We start from the raw sequence: 21,072 nt of genomic DNA, 5'->3' as shown, positions 1-21,072 counted from the left end.
TTCTGAAAGATCCCACTTGTGAATAGTTACTTCAAAAGAAGTCAGGATATTGCTCTTTAAGAGGCAAATCTCACACAGCAAAATTAATATTTGGAGGAAATGATGGATCTTAAATACAGCCTTCACTTGCTTGAGAAAAAAACAGGTAGCTGTAACAGTCTGAAAAGTTTTATGAATTGAAATGTGCCCGTTTCCTTCTTCACTGTCTCTAAACCAGGAGGAGAAATTCCAAAGGCCAGGGCACAGACGCTTTCAAAAGTCCCAAGACGATGACATCCCCTCCAACTCCCCGAAATGGCAATGCTCGGTGTCTCTGGGGAGACCCCCTTTTCAACAACCTTACCCACAACCCCAAACTACAAATGTTGACAAGATGACAGGGCTTCTAAACTCTAAAGCAGCATTTCCCGACCTGTTTGGAACTGACAGCGAATTGCTGACAAAACCCTCTTTCAACTTAGTGCTTCAAACTACTGACTTGTATTTATTTTTATTTTAAGGAAGGTCCGCACCCAACATGGGGCTCGAACTCATGACCCTGAGATCAAGAGTCATGTGCTCTAATGGCTGAGCAGGCAGGCGCCCCGTACTGATTTTTTTTTTAACCTGAATTCAAATGTTATATGATTAGAGAAATTCTTCTGTGATTTTTTGAATATCCCCTTATGCTGCATTTTTCATCTATGTGAGTGCAATTTTTTTTTAATAACCTGTCTCCATCTCCACTGCTAGGACTACCATAGTTGTGCCAACTGTAAGAATTCTTTTTTCTATAAAAAGGCAAAAAAAGATCTTAAATAACATTGAGTGCACTCTCCCTCCTCCCAAACACACAAGACCCTTCTTGTTAAAACCCTTCAAGAGCCACTGGAACACCAGCCCCCGCACAGGCTGCCAAAAAGAACTGCGTCTCTCTCCACTCAACCTTGCCTCCAGTTTCTTGTGCTCGAGAATTTCCTCCATGTCTGGGGCCTTTGCACATGCTCCCGTCCACTCTGAAGGGTGTGCCCCCAATTTCGGCACGTCTTGCTTCTTGTTTTCCTTTCAGACTCGACTGAAACACCTCCTCCCCACGGAGACTCCCCCTGCCCCTGCTGTCCCGAGCGGCCTTCTCTCGCTCAGCCATGTATATCCCAAACCCTAGTGCATGTCCTTCACAACATGTATTCCAGTCTGCTGGTGTTTTAATTTTATGTCTGTCTGCTTGCTTTATCTCTTTCCCTGCTGGAATGGAGGTTCTGACACGGGAGGAACATGACTCTTTTGTCAGTTGAGCGTTACTGGTATAGAGTTGGGAATATTTGTGGAAGTAATATTTGTGGAAGGAGGGAAAGGAGGGGAAAAAAGGAGGGAAGATAAGATATTGACTTGAAATAATTTCTCTGCTCTCCAGCCCAGAAATGTTCTGTATTATTCAACAGTGTTGCCTAGGATCGAATTGTTTTGTTTTTCACATTCTGGAGTTGGACAGTCGAGGCTGGTGGGATGTTCTGTTTCACACAGTGACAAAGAGACCCAGATTCTTCCCTCCTTTTGCCTCCTGGCCTGCAGGGCACTGAGCATCTGCTTGGCTTAATGGGGTTGCCAGCACACCCAAGTTCCAGCCCGCGGGAGGGGGAGAAAGAGAGGAAGCCTAGAAAGAGCTCGTTCCATTGAAGACCAGAAACAGAAGTTGCACACATCGCTTCTGCTCACATCTCATAGGCCATGACTTAATCTTCTGTCCAGAAAGGGAGGTTGGGAAATAGAGTCTCTAGCTGAATGACTTCCTGTCCAGGGAGAAAAGAAGGACAGATTTAGGGAAAACTCGCCATCTGCCACATGTTCTTCGACTCCTTTCTGAGTAGAGAACTTTCTGGGACCTCTCCCCACAGGATAGCAGAACCTGTGTGCAGACTGTCTTTGATTGGAGGAAGAAGACCTCCACCTCGCCTGCTAGGGTCCCCACTGCCAAGACGCCCTGGGTGACAATCACTGCGGCTACCTCAAGCATTGAGGCTCCAACATGATCAATCCTCCCCTTCCTCTTTGGCTCCAAAGCTCAGTAAACATCTAGATGGGTTTTTGTTTTCACACCTAAAATTTCCCATCCCTTTCTTCATTTCCTATGCAAGATGCAAAATGCAATTGACCAGAGTGCCTCCTGCTCTAATTGGAAGTGAGGAAATAAATAGGCAGACCTCTTCAATGGCCCCGAGACAATCCTAGTGTAGCCACTACCCTCAGTATGATCTTGAGCAAATTATTTAATATCTTTAAGTCTCATTTTGCTCATATCCAAAATGGGAGCTATGATAACTTGTCATGTGGTTATTATTAGAAATAGCTCATGAATGTGAAGATCCTAATTCTTTTTAAGAAATACCAGGCACCTGGATATTCAATTTATTTTTCTTTCAATTAGTGGCTTTTCTCTTGCTAAATCTCAACCTGATAAACTAACCTCTCTTCCTCAACCTATACAAACCAACCCCTAGCCTGTACCCACATGCCTACAGCCTGTCTGTAACAATCTAGTACAATTTGTCTCTCTCTCTCTCTCTCTCTCTCACTCTCCTCAATTCCTGCTCCACACTCGTTCACATATTTTATTTAGTGCCTTGTGCTATCCACTGATTGTTTCATAAGTATTTGTCCAGTCTCGCTGGCTGGATGGCAAGTTCCCTGAAAGCAGGAGATAGCAATGTGAGTTCCCACAGTTCGCACCACCTAACACAATGAGACCGCATACCACCCGACAGACAGACACTCAACAAACGCTTCACAGAGCTGTCGAAATAAAGATACCAGCAGGGGCCCCTGGGTGGCTCAGTTAGTTAACCCTCTGCCTTCTGCTCAGGTCATGATCCCAGGGTCCTGGGATGGAGCCCTGCATTGGGCTTCTTGCTCAGCAAGAAACCTGCTTCTCCCTCTCCTACTCCCCTGGCTTGTATTCCCTCTCTCGCTGTGTGTGTGTGTCTCTCTCTCTCTGTCAAATAAATAAATTAATTAATTAAAAAAAAAAAAGATACCAGCAGATTGAAGCTAGATCTACCCAACCTTAGAAAAATACATTAATTCAGCATATTAGTCCCAAATGTTGGTGGATTCGGGATTTCTTTTTCAAATAGTAAAACGTTCTGCTTCTGTGAACTGAATGACTAACTTACTATCCCTGTGTGGAAGAAGCTGAAAGTGTTGCCGAAAATTTTATTGCACCCGAAACTTCTGGTAACTCAGGATGCTGCCTTCTGGGTGGTGTTTCTTCTCTGCCACAAACACCTGAATTACTGAGATTGAAATCAATCCAGATTCTGTGTTTGGGGTTCCAGCATTTTGTGGACTGGTACATGTGCCTGACAAAAATCTGGGGAATGCTTGGCCTTTCATTCCTCTGAGAATTATGCCATTTTCCAAGAAAAGCTAAATAGCTCATTCATGTTTCACCCTCTGTTCTTCCAGGCTGGTTTCCTGAGGATATTTCTTAGCCAGACTGGGGTGTGCGTGTGTGTGTGTGTGTGTGTGTGTGTGTGTGTACGCATGCACATGTTTTAAATAGGCTGCTGGAAACTGGGAGTTTTAAACTAAAACTTATATTGAATGATTCTTGAGTGCATTATCAAATGAAGACTATTATCCTTATTTCATCTATTTTAGACTGGGGGAAAAAAAGGAACATATGAATGGCATTCAATCAGTGGCTTTTGTTGACGAATTCCCCGAGTCTAACTTAAATCCACATGAAATCTCTCAAAACTGTTTCTGAGGGAAGCTAACTAATAAGTACCATCAGGTAACAAAGCTGTTATGCTTTTTTTTTTTTTCTTTCTGCATCATTTCTATCAAGAGAAATGGGGGATTTCATATTTTAAGGGCTTTTTGCACAGGGCACCATAATGTGGCCTTAACACACACAGGGGTGCGTTAAGGGGTGGGGAGGGGGAGAGTTACTCAGGAGCAAAACTCCTTGACTGGACAGCACCCATCAGGGGTTTCCAGCAGGAAGGTGATAAGTATATAAACCACCCACAAACATGGGGCACACTCCAGGCCATCTGAATCCCTGGACCCTGTTTTCAAGAGGAGGAGAAGCCCTGAACCGGGGAGAAGGGAGCCCAAGTTCACTCCCCAAACCCAAGCAATAAGCTCCAATGCAGACAAGGAAAATACTTGGTTTGGCTTAAGTGGGCAGTTCAGGCCGGTGTGAACTGGGCAGGGGAAAAGAGTCCAAGATTCTATAAAAGTTCTTCAGAAAACAAAAAGGCATTGGTCAACAGAGGTGGCCTGGCAACGTATAAATGTGTTCCCCTCAAAGCTAAAGTTGAAGGTTCCTGAATACATCCAGCATGTTTGTGGTACCTACAGATGAGAGTAAGATGAATTTTCCCAAGTCCTGTACTTTGTGTTCTCTACAGTCAGCGTGAGCTTCTTCGTAATCAGGAAATTTAATTCAATCAAACCTTTAAATACATATATGTTGTATATATTTATATATATTTTCCTTCCTCAAAATGGCGAACCAGCAAAGTCTTCTAAGAGGGCTCTTGAACCAGCTCTTTATCGCAGAGGAATAAAAAGACATGGTGGGGTAGGGCACTGGACAAAGGGAGAGCTGTTGGGGCAGGAGGAAGGGCTGGGGAGGGTCTCAAGGACCACATTTCAGGGACCTACACTTTCCTGTAGGCTTTCGGAGGCTTGCTGGACTGGTGGAGGAAGGAGCAGCTCTTTGGGGCCCCCACACACGACAGGAGATGCTGAGTCATAAGGGAGCCATGAGACCTGAAGTCTGATGACATTTAGTCCAAAAGTACACATGTGACAGCAAGCAATATAGCCGATGAATGGCATCGTTCCGTGGTATTGTCTTCTAACCTGCTGTGGCAGTCAGGGTCCTGGTGAGAGACAGAGGGCTCGTTCAAATGGGTGACTTGGGAGAGGCCAACGAAGGGTCTGTTTTCAGAGGTGTTGTTACATGAGGGTTAAGAAAACCCAAACTTGGTGAGCAGATATCACCCCTGGGCTTGAAGCAACACTGGGGAGGGCTGACTCCCACCAGATAGAAAAGCAATTATGTTACCCTTGGGCCAGCAGAGGGGGACAGACTGGTCATCAGTACCTCGACCTCACTCTCTTGTGCCTCAGTTTCCAGATCCTGACCCAGCCAGACCATGGTGGGGGCAAAGAAGCCACTGATGCAAACTTTAGTGACCTCCTTTCCCAGGACTCTCCACAGAGCAGGGTGGTAAAGGGGAGAGAGGGGTTCTCGGGGCGCAAATGGAAATTGTCCAACCTGCATACTGTGTACTTTACTTCAACATATTCATTTCCTATTATCTACCTTCCCCCATTAGAATGTAAGTTCCCTCAGGACAGGATTTTAGCTCATCTGTGCTCTGTTGTATTCCCAAGTACCTGCATACAACAGACACTCGGAGAATATGTATTGAATATCTGAATAGAAGCAAAGAAGAAAAACCATTTTCCCAGCATTTAACAGCAAGTAAGCAATAAGACAAGCAGCATTTTATATAAGGTAAAAATAGTTCTTAACGGGGTGTTTCCCTACGGTAAACTGGTTCTTATTTTGGCCATTCCGCCCAAAGCAAAATATAGCCAACATACATAAGAAGGAAAATATGGTGGGGTATAAGATTTGCTGAAAAGATTATATTTATGCTTTGCTTGGAGTGAAGAAAAGTTTTGGGAAGCGGACCGAAGAATTTTAAATTGCCTTAAAGAAACACAAGAAATACATCTTTCCCCTAACTTTCAGACCTGTGGTCTAGGAAAGAAGGGACAGTTGCCAGAATTCTTAAAGAAACTCAGTGTTAAACAGTGAAAAGATGTCAGGTTGTGGGTTTCTCTGCCACGGGAGGTTTCAGAGACCAACATTGTCTGGATTTGATGACAGGTAATGACATTAACTAATTACAAAACTAATCACATTTGGAGCGGTGGAAGCTGAGATCATGATAAGCATAATCAAATCCCTGACTTCGGGGCTTCGGGAATCAGAGGATAAGTTTTCTCTCTTCGCAAAGCTTGACCAGATGCCTTTCAGAGTCCTTTGTCTGAATATTTTTGGAAGATCCCAATGAGAGTCAGAACCAGCACGCTGAACTGCAAAGCCCAGGGGTGGGACTGGCACTAAGCGAGGGCACTAGAGGGATGCCGCCTGTGTCCCCACTAGCTGAAGTTGAACCTTGTCTACCGCACAGTCAGGAACCCCATCAAGGTGGGTGCCTGGGCCTTGACCCCCTATCTCTTTCCCTAAGAGTCTATAGACCGGCATCCCCCGCCCCTCGCTGGGTCATCTTGGACAAATTCTAACCCACTGGAGTCTCCGTGTCTTCCTCTGCAAAGTAGAGATTAAAATACCGGTCGCATTTGCCTCCGCAAACTGGCGTGAGAATCCCGCCAAAGAGTTTACTCTGAGGATTATAAACTGTTTTAAATATAACGAGTGTGGCCAGCATTAAGCCAAATTACAGGCCTGAATCCCTATAATATGAATACCTCAATCACCAAAAAAGTGGAGAATCTTTAAAATAAAGAAGCTGACCCCCTTCTGGTGGCAGGAAGTCCTCTACCGCTCTCTCTCGCCCCTCTTGCTCTCCCTGGCCCCGTGGGAGGAAAGGGAAGAGGCCGGCCTCCTTCAAAGCATTTCCAGCCCTCTAAAGAGACAACAGAGCAGCGGCCCTGGTCATTCTTCTCATCTGGTAACATTCCTTAAGCTCCAGTGTAAAACTTGAAAGGAAATGAAATCCTAAATGCAAACACTATCTTTCAGTCTCTTGGAAAATTATCTACCTCTACTTTCACTCACCTCCCAAGTCACTCACCCTCAATTAAAGTCGTCCTTTGAGTTAAACCTCACTTTTCAGAAACCAAGCCCACTCTTAAGAAAGAGGAAAACATTAAGAGATCCAGATTTCAATTAACTTCGCCATTGATTTTTGCGTAATTCCGGGGGAGGCATTATTCTTTTGGTAAAGCGGGGGCAAAGAACTCAGAGATTAAAGGAGGTTCTGATGACACCAGCAGGCAAGGACGAAAATACACTCAGTCCTGATCCCCAAGCCCTGCTGAAATACTCGGCAAATGCAAAAATACTCGGAAAATGGCCCAGAAGGAAGACCTGCCAAACTGCCCATGACAATGAAGGCTCTGGCACTCCAGTAAAAAGCCTTTGGTAAACAGCGTTTCTTTGTACTTTTTCATTTTAATGTAATTTATAGGTTTGGTGCTCACACAACGGTGCGATTTTTCTAACCAATCAATAAAACATATGATCCAACCTCTCCTTTTTCGAAGGGGCCACTGTTTCATGATTGTTGAATACACACCCATCCTAAGAGGGGACCACTGGGTTAGCCCTGCTCACTCACACACACACGCATGCGCACGCGCTACATAAATACAAAGGAGGAAACCACTGATACAGATACAATTTTTAATGTGCTGTGTCACTGAATGTCTATCAGAAGGAAAAAGTCAGTGAAAATAGATTTAAAACAACAGGCAGTTTAATCAGATAAGTACACAGCATTCATCTCTGTCCTCTAGAAATATGATTTCAGCATAATGAATGAAGGGAAGGAGCTCATTGGAATACAGCCCTTCTGAGCAACAGAGAGAGACCAGCTCTCATGGAGAACCCTTCCTTGATGGGGGCGGAGAGGCGCTGGGGGTGGGGGGAGTGCTGTAATGAGGGGCAGCAGATCATCATCATCCAAAAATAGGGAAACTATTAGAATGGAACAAAGAAATGAAGGTGTGATCATAAATAATGCAATTAAGAATTTCACTTTTAAAGGTTTATTCCAACTATCCTTGAATTTGATGGGGAGTTCAACCCTGCAATAGAACTCAGCCATCTTTGGAAGCCCCTACAGGGGTGGAAGAGAAGGTTCCCTTCAGTGAGAAAGAAACCACCTTTCCTGGGGCCCCTGGGGGGCTCAGTCAGTTCAGCTTCTGACTTCTGATTTTGGCTCAGGTCATGATCTCAGGGTCCTGAGATCGAGCCCTGGGTCAGGCTCCCTGCTGAGCAGGGAGTCTGCTTGGGGTGCTCTCTCTCCCTCTCACTTTGCCCCTCCTGTTCTCTCTCTCTTTCTCTAAAAACAAAAAAACAAACAACAACAACAAAACCAGAAAGAAACGAAAAAGAAATCACCTTTCCAGGAAGTACAAGGTAGTCAACTGAAGCAAGCTTCCTCCTCTCAAACAAAATATAAAATAGTAACACTATTCAGTAGGCACCTAGGCAGAGCCATGAACGTGGACTTGTTGCTCCCTGATGACCGTCATGAGGAAAGCATGAGATTTGTGTCTGGTGACGCAGCTCTTTCCTGATGAGGCCAAGTGTCCCCATCTCCTAGGGAATGACAGGCATCAGGTGAGAAAGCGCATGCTCAGGCCCTCACGGACCGTGTGCTTCGCCCCAGCCCGGTTCCCAGGGCTTTGCTCCTCCCCCAACCCAGGGAGGAGGTCCTGTCATCCACCGCGGTCTACAGATGATGCAGAGATCCATGAAGTGACTTGCCCAAGGTCACATGGTGGAGAAGCCCTCAAAGCCCGCCAGCCAGCTACTGGAGAGTACAGAGTAACCACAGGGCTGCTGCTCAAATGAGCAGCATTTAATTGAATGGAAAGTTGGAAAAGTGGCAGCCTTGAAAGAAGGCAGGAAACGATTTGGCTTAATTATAATCATCTCCAAAATCAAAACTGATTTGCTGAATTCTCCCTCTCCACCTCAGCAGTGTTCGGCAACATTTCCATGAGGACAGAGAGACAAACCTTCTCTCTCTGCACAACCTCCCAGGGCCTCCAGGCTGAATCCACCTGCTGGGCGGAAGCAGGCTGGGCACTGAGAAGCCCTTCAGGGATTGCGAGAGAGAACAGGGGCCCCGTCAGAGAGGTCAGCTTGAGACCCCGGAAACCCTGAACCCTGACAGCCCTGCCCCACCGCTCAGCCTGATACTGTCCCCTAGACTGGGTCCTCATGCAGGAGCAGAGGCAGGCCCACTCGAGGGTTCACCCAGCATGACATTTCAGCCTGGCAAAGAGTGCTTCTAGGGGTTCTACCCAATGGCTAACACAGAGGTGGTGTTCAGTTCAGTCGACAACTCAGGCATTAAAAATATGTTTGTAATAACTTAATATCATGTCTACTTTGAAGCCTCATTCTTGCAAGGTGGCAGAAACTCAGTCATGGGGTCTCACCTTTCCCTCAGCCATGGCCAAGTTCTGGGGAATCTTCAGTTCTAAGCCGTGGTAGGGGAGAGGCTGGCAGGGTTTGGTGCTAATTGTCTATGCAGGCAACCTCTGATACATCCGTCACTCCCCCTACCTGGTTCTCACAGGTCTTTGGCCGAAGCCGACCGGGACACCCTTGGGTTCTACCCTTCCAGTCCCTTTCAGGTGTCAAGACACCAAGGACAGATGTCCTTCTCCCAGTCCCCTTCCCCCACCATCATGAGTGTGAAATGTCCCCACAGACTTGTTCTCTCCACTCTTCAGCAGGGCCCTAAGTGTTTCATTCCCCCATAGCTGTAGCAAAACAGAACAGTATAGTGGGTAAGCCTCATATCTGGAAGGATGTCACAGAAACCCAACAACAGAGGTTTGGCCAAATAGAAATTTATTGTGAGACACAAGCAAAAAATCAGGCATAGTGCTCAAAGGCGCAGTCAAGGAAGCAGGCAGGCTCTTCTTAGCCTCCAGCCAGGCCCCTGTTTAACAATGAGAGCTGTCCCCTGAGCAACCCACGCCAGACAAGCGGGACAAAGCCAGCCGGCAAGGAAGGGGCCTGTGTGTTTCACACTCATCACTGGAGGCATCTGCCCATTCCAATCTGTAGGGCGGCAGGAAGTTGAATGTCTGGTGTCTAGCCTCTGTTATAGGAAATAACCAGTTAAGAGGGGTGTGAAGCTGCCAACTTAAAGAATCTACCAGACCAGGTGAAGACCCATTTTTCATTGTCACTTCCCTCCCCCCAAAACAAGTAGGCACTGGCCTAGTTGCCTGCATGAGGTAAAAGTGAAAAGAAAAATCCTAGAGGTAAAAAGGGTGGCTAACGCTTCATAAACTACTGGCCCGTGTCATGGGGTCAAGAGCACCCTGGTCTGGGTAGATGTCCAGAGGAAGTTCAAGTGCTACTGGCATCTCTGCAGAATCATATTGAGTGACCTAGACCTTTGAGACCCTCAGTCAAACCCCTGTACTCCCATGCTGCATGACTTAAGCCAAGGACATCTGTTCTTCCATCTCTACCCTGGCTTATGCAAGAGAGCCAAAAGGCACTTAGTGAATGGATACTGGGCCAAAGAAAGTCCCAAGTCTGTGAACTGTGGAGGCTGGGCCAGAACATGGCAAGAATATTTCCTAACACATATGACACCAGAAGAGCCAGTCATTGAGGGAGACCCTACAGAGCCTAGGCTATTTAATGCCAACTGTGTGCTCCCCAGTTCTTTCAGGTGGTCTGGAAGGCTCTGCTCAAGGCTCAGTGCACCTGCAGAGGTCCAAGGACTCCCTCTCCCCTCAAGTATAGCTTCAAAATCATTTTGACCACCGCACAGAAAGGCTGGCCCCCTGAGGCTCAACCCTAGGCCTGCTGCACTGCAACCTCAGGAAAGTTCCTTTGAACTGAGCCTTAACTTGTCTATCAGTAGAATGAAGACAGTCATGTCTACCTTGCAGGGTTCCTGTGAAGACGGCAGATAATGGATCTAAAACTCATGTCCACTGGCCTTCTTAGCCCATGGTAATAGCTCTTCTTGAAGAAGATCCTGAGGTCTTGGATGGGACCAGGAGGGGAGCTCTGCCTGCTCAACCCAGGTAGATCTCCTCCATCCCAGGAGGTGCTCCAGAAGTGGGTTTGGTTGGTTGGCTGGTTGGTCGGTTGTTTCTTCTGAGGAGAAAGGATGGTGGCAGGGCAAGTTGGCTGAGAATGGCCAGTTGGTACTGACCTGTAAGAAGCCTCAACTGACCTTAATTCTGCATAAAACTGTGACTATTTATCTGCCATGACATGGGGTGGCATCTTGATCTCTACCATACAGTAACACCACTTGCAAACTGATCCATTCTTTGGAGCTCTTGGAGGGGCACCTTCAGTGAAGATGAAGCACCTTCACTAACACCTGCTTCTACATCCATACACATGTGTGAGAAACACTGTAACCAACACCACACTTAGTGCAACTAAAAAGGATGTGCTTGACAAAACAATAAAATAAAAACAAGCTCTGACCACAATAATTGACATAAACACCAAGGATGAAAGACCCCTGTGTGCTTGAGGAGACCATTCCTGAAGTCCCAGTGTATTCTGGGAGCTTCCCTGTGAGGAGACAAACTGTAGCATGTCCAGAAGAGGGACAGGGGACAGCCACCAGCCACAAAGAGAAAGCTGTTCTACTAGGCCAGAGTTGAAGAAATGGGGTGTGCTCTGCTTGGTAGAGAGAAAAAGGATAAAACCTGTCTTCAGATATTTGGAGAGAGCTTTCACATGCCAGAATGAGCTTTATGTTATATGCCTCAAGAAGTAATACTAGAGCCACTCACAGAGTCGTCTGTGAAGGGGGGTTTCGACTCAACTGAAGGATAGGATTTCAGTCACTGCATTTGAAGATGAGACAGGCAACTGTGAGTGACAGTGAGTTCCAGAAGCTCATGCTAGTCAAGACTGGAGAATGAGTACCTACTGAGGAGATCATACCGGATCTGCCTCATGGCACTGTGGTGAGAACCAAGGAGATCATCATTTCCAACCCCTTTCTATGCCACCTCTCAGGTGGTGACTTGGCCTCACTGCTCTGGGTCCTCAACTACTTGCTTCTACCACCTTCCAGACCACAAACTTTAGCATGTAAATGAAGCCCCTTCTCAAGTCTGCTTGGCCGGCCTCTGTCCTCCTTTCCTGGAGCTTCCCCATTATCCCTGAAGCATGAGACACTCCAGAGAAACTCTGCACCCAACCACAATCAATCCGGAGGTAAGAGGGGCACACAAAGTGGTGTCAATGTCCCATGAGGAAAACCATTCCCCAGTCAATGGTTGGAAGTAGCAAATAAATTCTTTCACTGTCCTTCCTCTATTAATCTATCCTGAGACCTCCCAGCATTCGTTTCCCATGGCTGCTGTACCAAATTACCACAAATATGATGGCTGGAAGCAACAGAGATGTATGACTGTGGAAGTATGCCATCAGTATGGCTGAGACACCAACAGGGGGGCTGGCGGAGAGGCTCCAGGGAAGGGTCCCATCCTCAACTCTTCAAGCTTCTGGTGAGTGCCCAAGCCCCGCCTCTACAGTCACCCTGCCCTCTCATCTGTCAGTTGCACCTCTGCCTATGCCTCCATTTTCTAAAGACATCTGCCATTGGATTTTAGATCAACTCAGATAATCCAAGGCAATCCCTCCATCCCAAGATCCTTAATCACATCTGCAAAGTCTTTGGCACAGAAGGCAACATGCCCAGGTTCTAGGAATCAGGATGCAGACATTTCTTTGGAGGACCACTGTCTAGCCAACCACGATCCCAAGGAGAGAGCAGTCGGTTACACCCCATGCCAAGCTGGGGCCACTTTGATAACACACCATTGTATTTGTTCCTTTCATTTCAGCCTGACCACCATTCTCCCCAGCCTGTCCCACTCTGACACTGAACTCTCCACGGAAAAGACAGCACCTGGGTTTTCCTCCAGTTCTCCTTTCTGGGGAACCCAAAGTAATACCTCTAAGCCCTGAAGAATACTGCCCATAGTCGTGGCAGGAATGGGGGCTGGAGTAATGCAATAACAGTTCCCACAATTTTCAAGGAGATTTCACTTTTTTCCAGAACACTGTCTAAACATTTAAAAATAGGCTCTACACGGAGGAAATGGAGGTCATCTATTTCAGTGAAATATTACACTGTGTTCAAAGATGTATTTCCCCTCTACAAAACATTTCCAGCATGGTGACAAGGTTTCAGGAGAATACCTGATGAAAGATTAGAATTAGAAAAAGAAGGGTTTTCCCACAGCAAATGGAAGAAAATTCGCTCAATTACAGGGAACTTAAATAAATTAGTCAATGCTTACAAATTTCTTACAGATGAAAAGTATTATCTGTTTCATGGCTGAGACCTGCTATGAATATGCTTTCTCTGTGCTGAACCAAATTACATTTCTTAAGACAGCAGCATCCTGGATCCTGGGAATATCCAAGAAGTAACATGGCTTCATTAATGAATTGCAGAATCAGATAGCACCACCTCCAAATTCAGTTGGCAGGGCTGTGAGTGACTTATGGAAAGGGAGGGAGAGGAGAATAAGGCAGAATTTTCTACTCTACCTCTCAGAGGTCTTTGCAGGTGACAATTCTCCAATGGAAGACTCTGGGAGGTTTGCTTTTTTATCAGGCAACTTCACCGGCATATTTGCTTCAGAGAATCGTAGACTTAGACTCATAGACAAACCTGAAAAAAACAAGTAGCCAACAACACTGAATATGAAGAAAATACTGGCAAACTTCCCTGTTAAAACAGCTAGTGTCAAAAACAGAAACTTCAAGAATTTCACTTCTCTCACCATGACAGGGCAAATTTAATATTTTGGTGGAAGCTGCTTCCTCCAGGCACATTTGGTAATCATCATTTCAAAACTTACAAGACACATCATTGAATGAAGACAATCTGAATGAAGGCTGTATTTAACAGTGTGATAAAATAAATCCACATCTGGCATGTTTAATTTATGTCATTTAATCGGACAATTCATATTGGAAAATTCCTCTGATATCGATTCCCTTGGACTTTATATACAAAATCCTAACTTGCAAATCCTCCAAACCTAGACTGTCTCCATCCTTCAGTTGCTGGTAAAATCTGCTATCAACACTTCAGAATCCCTCTTTCTTTCATTGCTTTCATGGTGTGTACATACCATACGCACACCCACGACATAAAACAACATGTCAGGCAACCCTTTTGAATGACAGGATTGCTCTCCCTTTCTCATCCAATCTACTTTCTTGTTCTCCATATCACAAATAAGCTCCTTGGTCAGGGCAGGGGAACTCAAGAGAAGAATCTACGTCCTTCTGGAGGATTCTGGCCACAGGGGTCAAGAATAAAATTACTATAAGGGTCTTCCAACTCTTTTTACATAGTCCTCACTCTCCCTGAAACATCCAGCTCCTTATCCATTCATAGCAGGCTGTTAAAGAACGTTCAATAGTGAATGAAAGAATAAAGAAATGAACTAAAAAACTGAGCATTTCTGAAAGCACGGAAAGAAGCGTGACGCAAAGAAGCATATGGTATACTGGAAAGAATGGTGACTTAAAGCAAGAGAGCTAGCCTCCGGGTCCTCTGCTGGCTGACTACTTGATCTTGGGTAGGCTGCGTCATTTCTTCATGTGCCAGACAGAAACAACACTTGCCCTGCTGCTTTCATATGTCACAAATAGAGCATCTTACGGTTTAGGGAATGCTTGGGATGCACATTCTCTCGCTTGACCCATCCAACTACCAACTGGTGGCAAAGGGTGCCCATCTTTTGGCCTGGAAGCAGACATCCATAATGTTGACCATAAGGTCCTGAAGGAGTAAATCAAGGTGCATTCCACGTTGGAAATCTCAGCACCTTCTCCACGTAGTAGAGCAATCTTGTTATCTAACAGGAACAGCCCAACCACAATCAGTGACTTGCCACTGAGACATTAATAGCAAAGCCTCTTTCTCAAACCATAAAGTCTTGCCCCAAATCTGCCTCACTTCCTGCTGTCTGTTCACCAGTACTGAACACTCATAACCTAAGCACATTACCAAAAGCCCTTAGCATCTCATCAAATGAGGACCCCCATTGAAATTCCAATAAATACCTTTCTCAGCAGGGAGTAGTGCATTCATAAATATTCAGTGTATTGGACGGACTGTATCAAGAGTCAGCACACTTTTTCTGGAAAGAACCAGACAGTAAATCTTTTAGGCCACTACTGCTCCACATTGTAGCACAAACGCCACAGGAGACAACCAGTCCACTAATGGGTGTGGCTGTGTTCCAATAAATCTTTATTTACAAAAACTGGCAATAGGTTGAACTTAGCCTGCAGGCTTGTGTTTGCCAAACTCTTGAACTGCCTCCACTTCCAGAAACATCTTGACGTCAAAAACATTAGTTTACAACTTCCTTTTAGAATCAAGGTCCTGACAACTCTTGGTGAACACATACATCCAGGCACCTTTGTCCCTCTTCTTCCAGTGCCTTCTGATAAACGCCAACTGGCAGAGAGAGGACACGGAGCATTTATCCTTCAATTGCAGTTATTCTGAAAGACAAAGCCGGGGCAGAGATTAAAACCAGCCCCCCAGTCTTTGGGCCATACCCAGCATATCAAGTGCCCCTCTTCAAATTGTAGTGAGTTCACTGTCTACCTAATGGAGAAAATAGAACCATTCTTTCACTTAATAGTCTTTTAGTGAGGGTATGGGGGCAGGGGGAGGCCAGGTTTACTAAAGGCTGTTATAAAATGCCAGCTGAAAGGAGTAATGCTCCTTGGCACTGCACAATCTTTTTCATGTGAAGCTACACGATCACTTTTCATTTTGTTTCTCAAGCACCCCATGGCACCCATCCATGTATTAGGCTAATAACTGAACGAATCTAGTTAAAAGGAACCAAGCAATTATTTTAATTAGAAGAGAACAAAAGTAACACTCCTGGATTCTGTCTTAAGGGGCAAGAAGGAAGTAGTAGGGGTTCAAAAAGAGCCCACAAAATATTTTTGTGAAAGGAAAAATAATTAAGGCCAAATTTAGAATGTACTTGCAATAAATGGGCCAAATAAAATGAATGGCACCACTGTGTGACTAAAACCCATTCATATATATAAGAGCCCCAGAAAGTCCATTTTTATGGGATACCATTTTGAGGGTATAGCCAATTTTACAAAGTGAAAGTGAATGTCTCATAGAGACTTTAATGATCCTTGTGAATCTCTTACACAATTTCTTACAGAGTTTCCGTGTAAACTCTTTTATTAATAAGAGAAAAAAGGAAGGATATTGGTCAATTTGCCTTTTAAGTAGGATTATTTTTCCTCATTTAAATTCTTGGACTAAAGTGTTCAAATTTGTTTCTCTAGAAAAAAATCTATCTTTATAGAAAATCCTTGTCACGAATCCATTCTACAAAAATGAATCCCATCCTAAGGGTGTTAATCAATTGAACCAAATTCAGTCGTTCAGGAAGAGATGGCTATCTGCAGATTTTCCATCATCTTTGACTTCCTGCATCCCGTCTGGTCATGGCGTTTGGGCCACTTCATTTCATTCCATCTCGGGCTGGCAAGAAAAAAAAAAAGAAAGAAATGAAACCCAAACTAGTCAACTAGTAAGTGTTGTCTCTTCTGTTTAAGCCTATCCATGCTCATTGAACACCTGTTACCCTCCAGCACAGAGCAAGTTATAGATGGAAGAATGACTCAGATTTGAACCCAGGCTTCAAGAAGTTCACAGTCTAATCAGAGCCAGAGGCATGGATGAAAAAGGAGACCATGCTGCCCCAGGTGGGTGGGATGAAGGGTCTCTGGCTTGAGTTGACTGTGAAAGAATGGATGGCCCAGGAGCAAGACATAGATAGTCTATCCCTGGGAGAAAGATTAGCACACACAAAAGCTGGGACACGAAGAACCCCAGGGTGGGTACTGGGAACCGCAAGCAGATAGGGCTGCTGGAGTGTGAGGAGCAACATGTGCTGGAGAAGTCAGCAAGAGCCAGGTCACGGGAGAATACGTGTGCTGTGTTCATGAACCTGGACGACCTCTCAGAGAGCAATAGAGACCCACCAAGCAGTTCCCAACACGGACTAACATGGCCAGCTGCCCATTTTAAGGCGAGCACTTGGATGGCTCAGAAGGGGATAAAATGGACACTAGAAGTCCCACAAATGCCATAGCCCAAGCAGTAGGTGATAAGGCCTTGAACTTGGACACTAGCAAGTAGGAATGGAAAGATGGGGTAAGGCATGAGATATACAGAATTGAAGGGGATTAAAGTTAAAAAAAATAATCGCTGTGGAGCAGTAACTGAAGGGTCAAAAGTGGGGAAATTGGCTTTGAAGCTTCTCATAGGGGAGCAAGTGTTTTATTTGAATGCTTCTCTTAGGTCCCAAAAGCTTCTCATCTTACAGGTCCTCCTTTAAACCCAGGATGAGCCTTGATTGTGGGTCCCAAGATTGAGATGTGATAACAAATTTCAACCTTGGGCGCATGAGCAGATTGTGAGTCCCAGAAGATAGTGTGACTTCCATTTTCTTTCTCAGGCAAACTCACACAAAACCAGTCTCCTGCCACTAGTCTACATTAAAATATACAGAAGCCTGGAATGAAAGAAATTGTGACGAATACTCACTGTGCCCGTTATTCTCATGTGTCAACTTGACTGGGCTAAGAGATGCCCAGACTGCTGGTAAAACATACATCTGGATGTGCCTGTGAGAGCGTTTCTGGAAGAGATTTGCATCTGAACCAGTAGATGAGTAACGAAGATCACCTTCACCGATGCAGTAGGCGTCATCCAATCCATTGAGGACCAGAATAGAAGAGAAAGACAGAAGAAAGGTGGAGACATCCATCTTCTCCTGCCCTCGGGCATCAGAGTTTCTGGGTCTTGGGCCTTCAGAATCCAGCTAGAATTTACAGAGTTGCTCCCCAGGGACCCCTGTGATTCTCAGGTCTTCAGACTTGAGGTGAGTTACATGAGCAGCTTTCCTTGGTCTCCAGATTGCAGACAGCACATTGTAGGACTTCCTGCCCTCCATAACTGTGCTAGTCAACTCCTATAATAAATAAATACACACACACACACACACACACAAATGTTTAGTTCTTCTTTTCTGGAGAACTTTGATAATATTCTTAGGACAAACTACATATATTTTAAATAACTATATTAGATTAGACTTATTTATGTTTTAATTTTTTAAAGAACGTAAAGAGGACACTTCTCCAAATCATTTTATAAGCCAGCTAAACCTTGATAACTCACCTGACAAGGACATTACACTCAAGGAAAAGTACAGGTAAGTTTCATGCATACACATTGTTGTAAAAATTATCAAAATATGTGAAGTACTTCAAATAAATAATATATCATAACCAAATTGGACTTAGTCCAGAAATGGAAGATTGGTTTAACATTCAAAAACCTATTAAATAACTTATCATACTAACAGAATAAAGTGCTAGGGGTGGGGTAGTCATGATTATTCTATAAATAAGTGAGTACTTAATTTTTCCTATAAAGGAAAATATTGGGAAACTAGGCCATGTAAAAATTAAACTCTTCTTGGGGCACCTGGGTGGCTCAGGGGGTTAAGCCTCTGCCTTCAGCTCAGGTCATGATCTCAGGGTCCTGGAATCGAGCCCCACATAGGGCTCTCTGCTCAGCAGGGAGCCTGCTTCCCCGTCTCTCTCTGCCTGCCTCTCTGCCTCTTGTGATCTCTGTCTGTCAAATAAATAAATAAAAATCTTTAAAAAATTTTTAAAAATAAAAATAATTTTTAAAAAATTAAACTCTTCTATCCATCCAAAGATACCATATTTAGAGTGAAAAGTCAAACTCAGAGTGGTATATGATATTTGCAATATATATAATCAAAAAAGAATTATATCCTTAGAGCGCCTGGGTGGCTCAGTCAGTTAAGCCTCCAACTCCTGATTCTGGCTCAGGTCATGATCTCAGGGTCGTGAGCTAGAGGCCCATGTTGCGTTCCGCTCTGGGCATGGAGCCTGCTTGGGACTCTCTCTCCCCCTCGCCCTCCACCCCTCACCCTATACCCCTCATCCAAAGTGCTCTTCCTTATCCAAGGTGCTCTTCGGGTCCAGTCTGAGGGGCCAACCCCTCTGCTCCTAGGCCTGAGAGGAAGAACACTGTTCCAGCTCCTATGCCTGGGAACTCCTGCACACCAGAAGTGGATGCAAAGCTGCTAAAGCAGCAGCAGTGAATGTGTGTGCTCTCTCTCTTAAAAAAAAAAATCATAACTAGAATAATCCAGAATCTATAACTATCTCCTTCAAAACAGAGAAGATGAACAAAGCAATGGAAAAATGAACAAACAAAATCCTTGAAAACCCCATTCATAAAATTTCCAAACGGCCAATGTATATGAAAAGATGCTCAACTTCTTAATAATCTGGGAAATCAAAACCATAATGATATTCAACTACATGTCACCAGAATGACCAAAATCAGAAAGAAGAAAAATACCAGTTAACAAGAATGAGAGCAGCACATCTCTCTCACCACCAGTGGGAGTGGAAACTTATACAACCTCTTTGGAAAACTGACATCATTAAAGCTGAGCGCAGTCATGCCCTAAAATGGAGTAACTTCCCTCTTAGCCTACACACCCAAAAGAAATGCAGCTACACCCCCCAAGACATGCATGACAAAGCTTATAGTGGCTCTTGAAATAGCCAAAAACTGACAACAACCCGATGTTCATCCAGGGTAAATTGTGGTATATTATTGATACAATGGAATGGAATGGAATAAAAATGGAAAATATAACTGCACCTGGCAACATAGACACAGCTCACAAACACAATGTTGAAAGAAAGAATCAGACGCAAAAGAACACTTAACCATAGGAGTCCATTCACACAAAGTTCAAACAAAAACAAAAACCAAATCTATGGTGTTGGACATCAGGAAAGTGGCTACTTTGAGGAGGAAAGGGGCGACCCATCCTAGGGGCAGTCATGAATGTTGGCTATATTTTCTTTCTTGTCCTGGGAGGTAGTTACAGGGTGTGCCCTTTCCAGGATAACACACTGAGTGATCTTCCATACATGGAATGCCAATAAAGCTTCCCAAAAAAGTTTCAAGTGTTGATTTCCATTTCTTAGATGAGCACACGGAGGCACTAAATATTACCGAATCATTCAGGGGCTTGTTCTTAACCACGTTCGGTGTGCTCTCCGGATGTCAGTGACAGAACAGAAAACCAGAAGAACCACACCTACAATTATAAATCAGCCGAACTGGGAAGAACAGAATGCCTTCCCCTGGAGGAAAAATGAGTAAGACTGGGTCCCTTGGCAGTTCAGGTTGAGAAGAACAAAAAGTTAAATTCCCAATGTGTAAAATAAAGAAATAATGAAGGTCCTCCTAGAGGATCACACGTGGCTATCCTCACATAAAGCAGCATTAAAAGGCAACAAATTTAGGCTGCCTACAAGGAAGTGCCTTCTTACGAAATGTATAATTAACCTGTAGCCAATGGTTTACTAAAATCCGACTCTTCTCAAAAAAAAAAAAAAAAAAATTAGCTATTTATAGCAGCCGAAGCAGCATCTGTAGTTACACTGACTAATATCGTATTACAAAGACTCCCCTGCTTCCAGGCAAAAACCAATAGCCAGCCAGGGTCAGGAAGAAAATGTCCCCTTTGGTGTAGTATTTCACAGCGCTGTTATCTAATATCGGACAATTCGCTGGGCTGTGCGGTATTCGCGCCGCGGTTCAGGGCACCTGGATCTGGGATCCAGGAGGCTGCCCTAAAACAGGCTATTGTTTTAGTTCCGGCTGGCAACACCTGTAGAGCTGTATTTAGGCAACACCTTGTGTTTCCAAAAGGTAAACACAATGAATATAATCAAAATTGTTCCAACACTACTGTTTTTACATCAACAATCTATAAATATATGGAAGAACTCAATATATGTGTGAAATAAACAGAACAGGCATACCTCCACCGAGGTAATTCACAAGACAGCTCTATAATTTAGCAGCTTGGATTTCAATTGTTGCGTTCTTAGTTACGAAAAACACAGATATTATTCATCAAAGTGATTGTCCTGCGCACTTGTATACCTTATATAATTTATTTTTTCGGGGCTTTTTACTTCAAAGGAATCACTAGCTAATGACATTTCAGACTTCAGAAATTTTTCTGATAGCACGCTGGAATTCCCCCAGGGACCGGATTGTGAATAAGTGGATTTTTTTAAAGATCATTAACAGATATTACAAACCAATTCAAACTGAGCATTTTCTTTGCAAATTACCTTTAACTTTTAAAGCCATTGAAAAAAAAAGA

At 44.4% G+C, this 21,072-nt stretch overlaps 1 long non-coding RNA gene across 6 annotated transcripts in view; it reads right to left on the bottom strand.

Moving 5' to 3' along the window:
- Window positions 1–4,657: 4,657 nt before the first annotated feature.
- LOC116595415 overlaps window positions 4,658–21,072 on the bottom strand; it is a 63,849-nt gene continuing 47,434 nt past the window's right edge. For 2 of the 6 annotated variants that reach the window (XR_004287668.1, XR_004287667.1), the window contains exons 3-5: window positions 17,382–17,808; window positions 13,322–15,298; window positions 4,658–4,871 (exon numbers count right to left, since the gene is read on the bottom strand). This is a non-coding gene — a long non-coding RNA (uncharacterized LOC116595415). Of the gene's footprint in view, window positions 4,872–9,538; window positions 10,892–13,321; window positions 15,299–17,381; window positions 17,809–21,072 lie in introns of those variants that run through there. The other 4 variants (XR_004287670.1, XR_004287672.1, XR_004287671.1 and 1 more) reach the window with 4 other exon arrangements.

The sequence above is a fragment of the Mustela erminea genome, chromosome 7 (assembly GCF_009829155.1).
Source record: "Mustela erminea isolate mMusErm1 chromosome 7, mMusErm1.Pri, whole genome shotgun sequence".
Taxonomy (NCBI): Eukaryota; Metazoa; Chordata; class Mammalia; order Carnivora; family Mustelidae; genus Mustela; species Mustela erminea.
The sequence above is the reverse complement of the archived record's forward strand: the minus strand, read 5'-3'. Positions and strand labels throughout refer to the sequence as shown.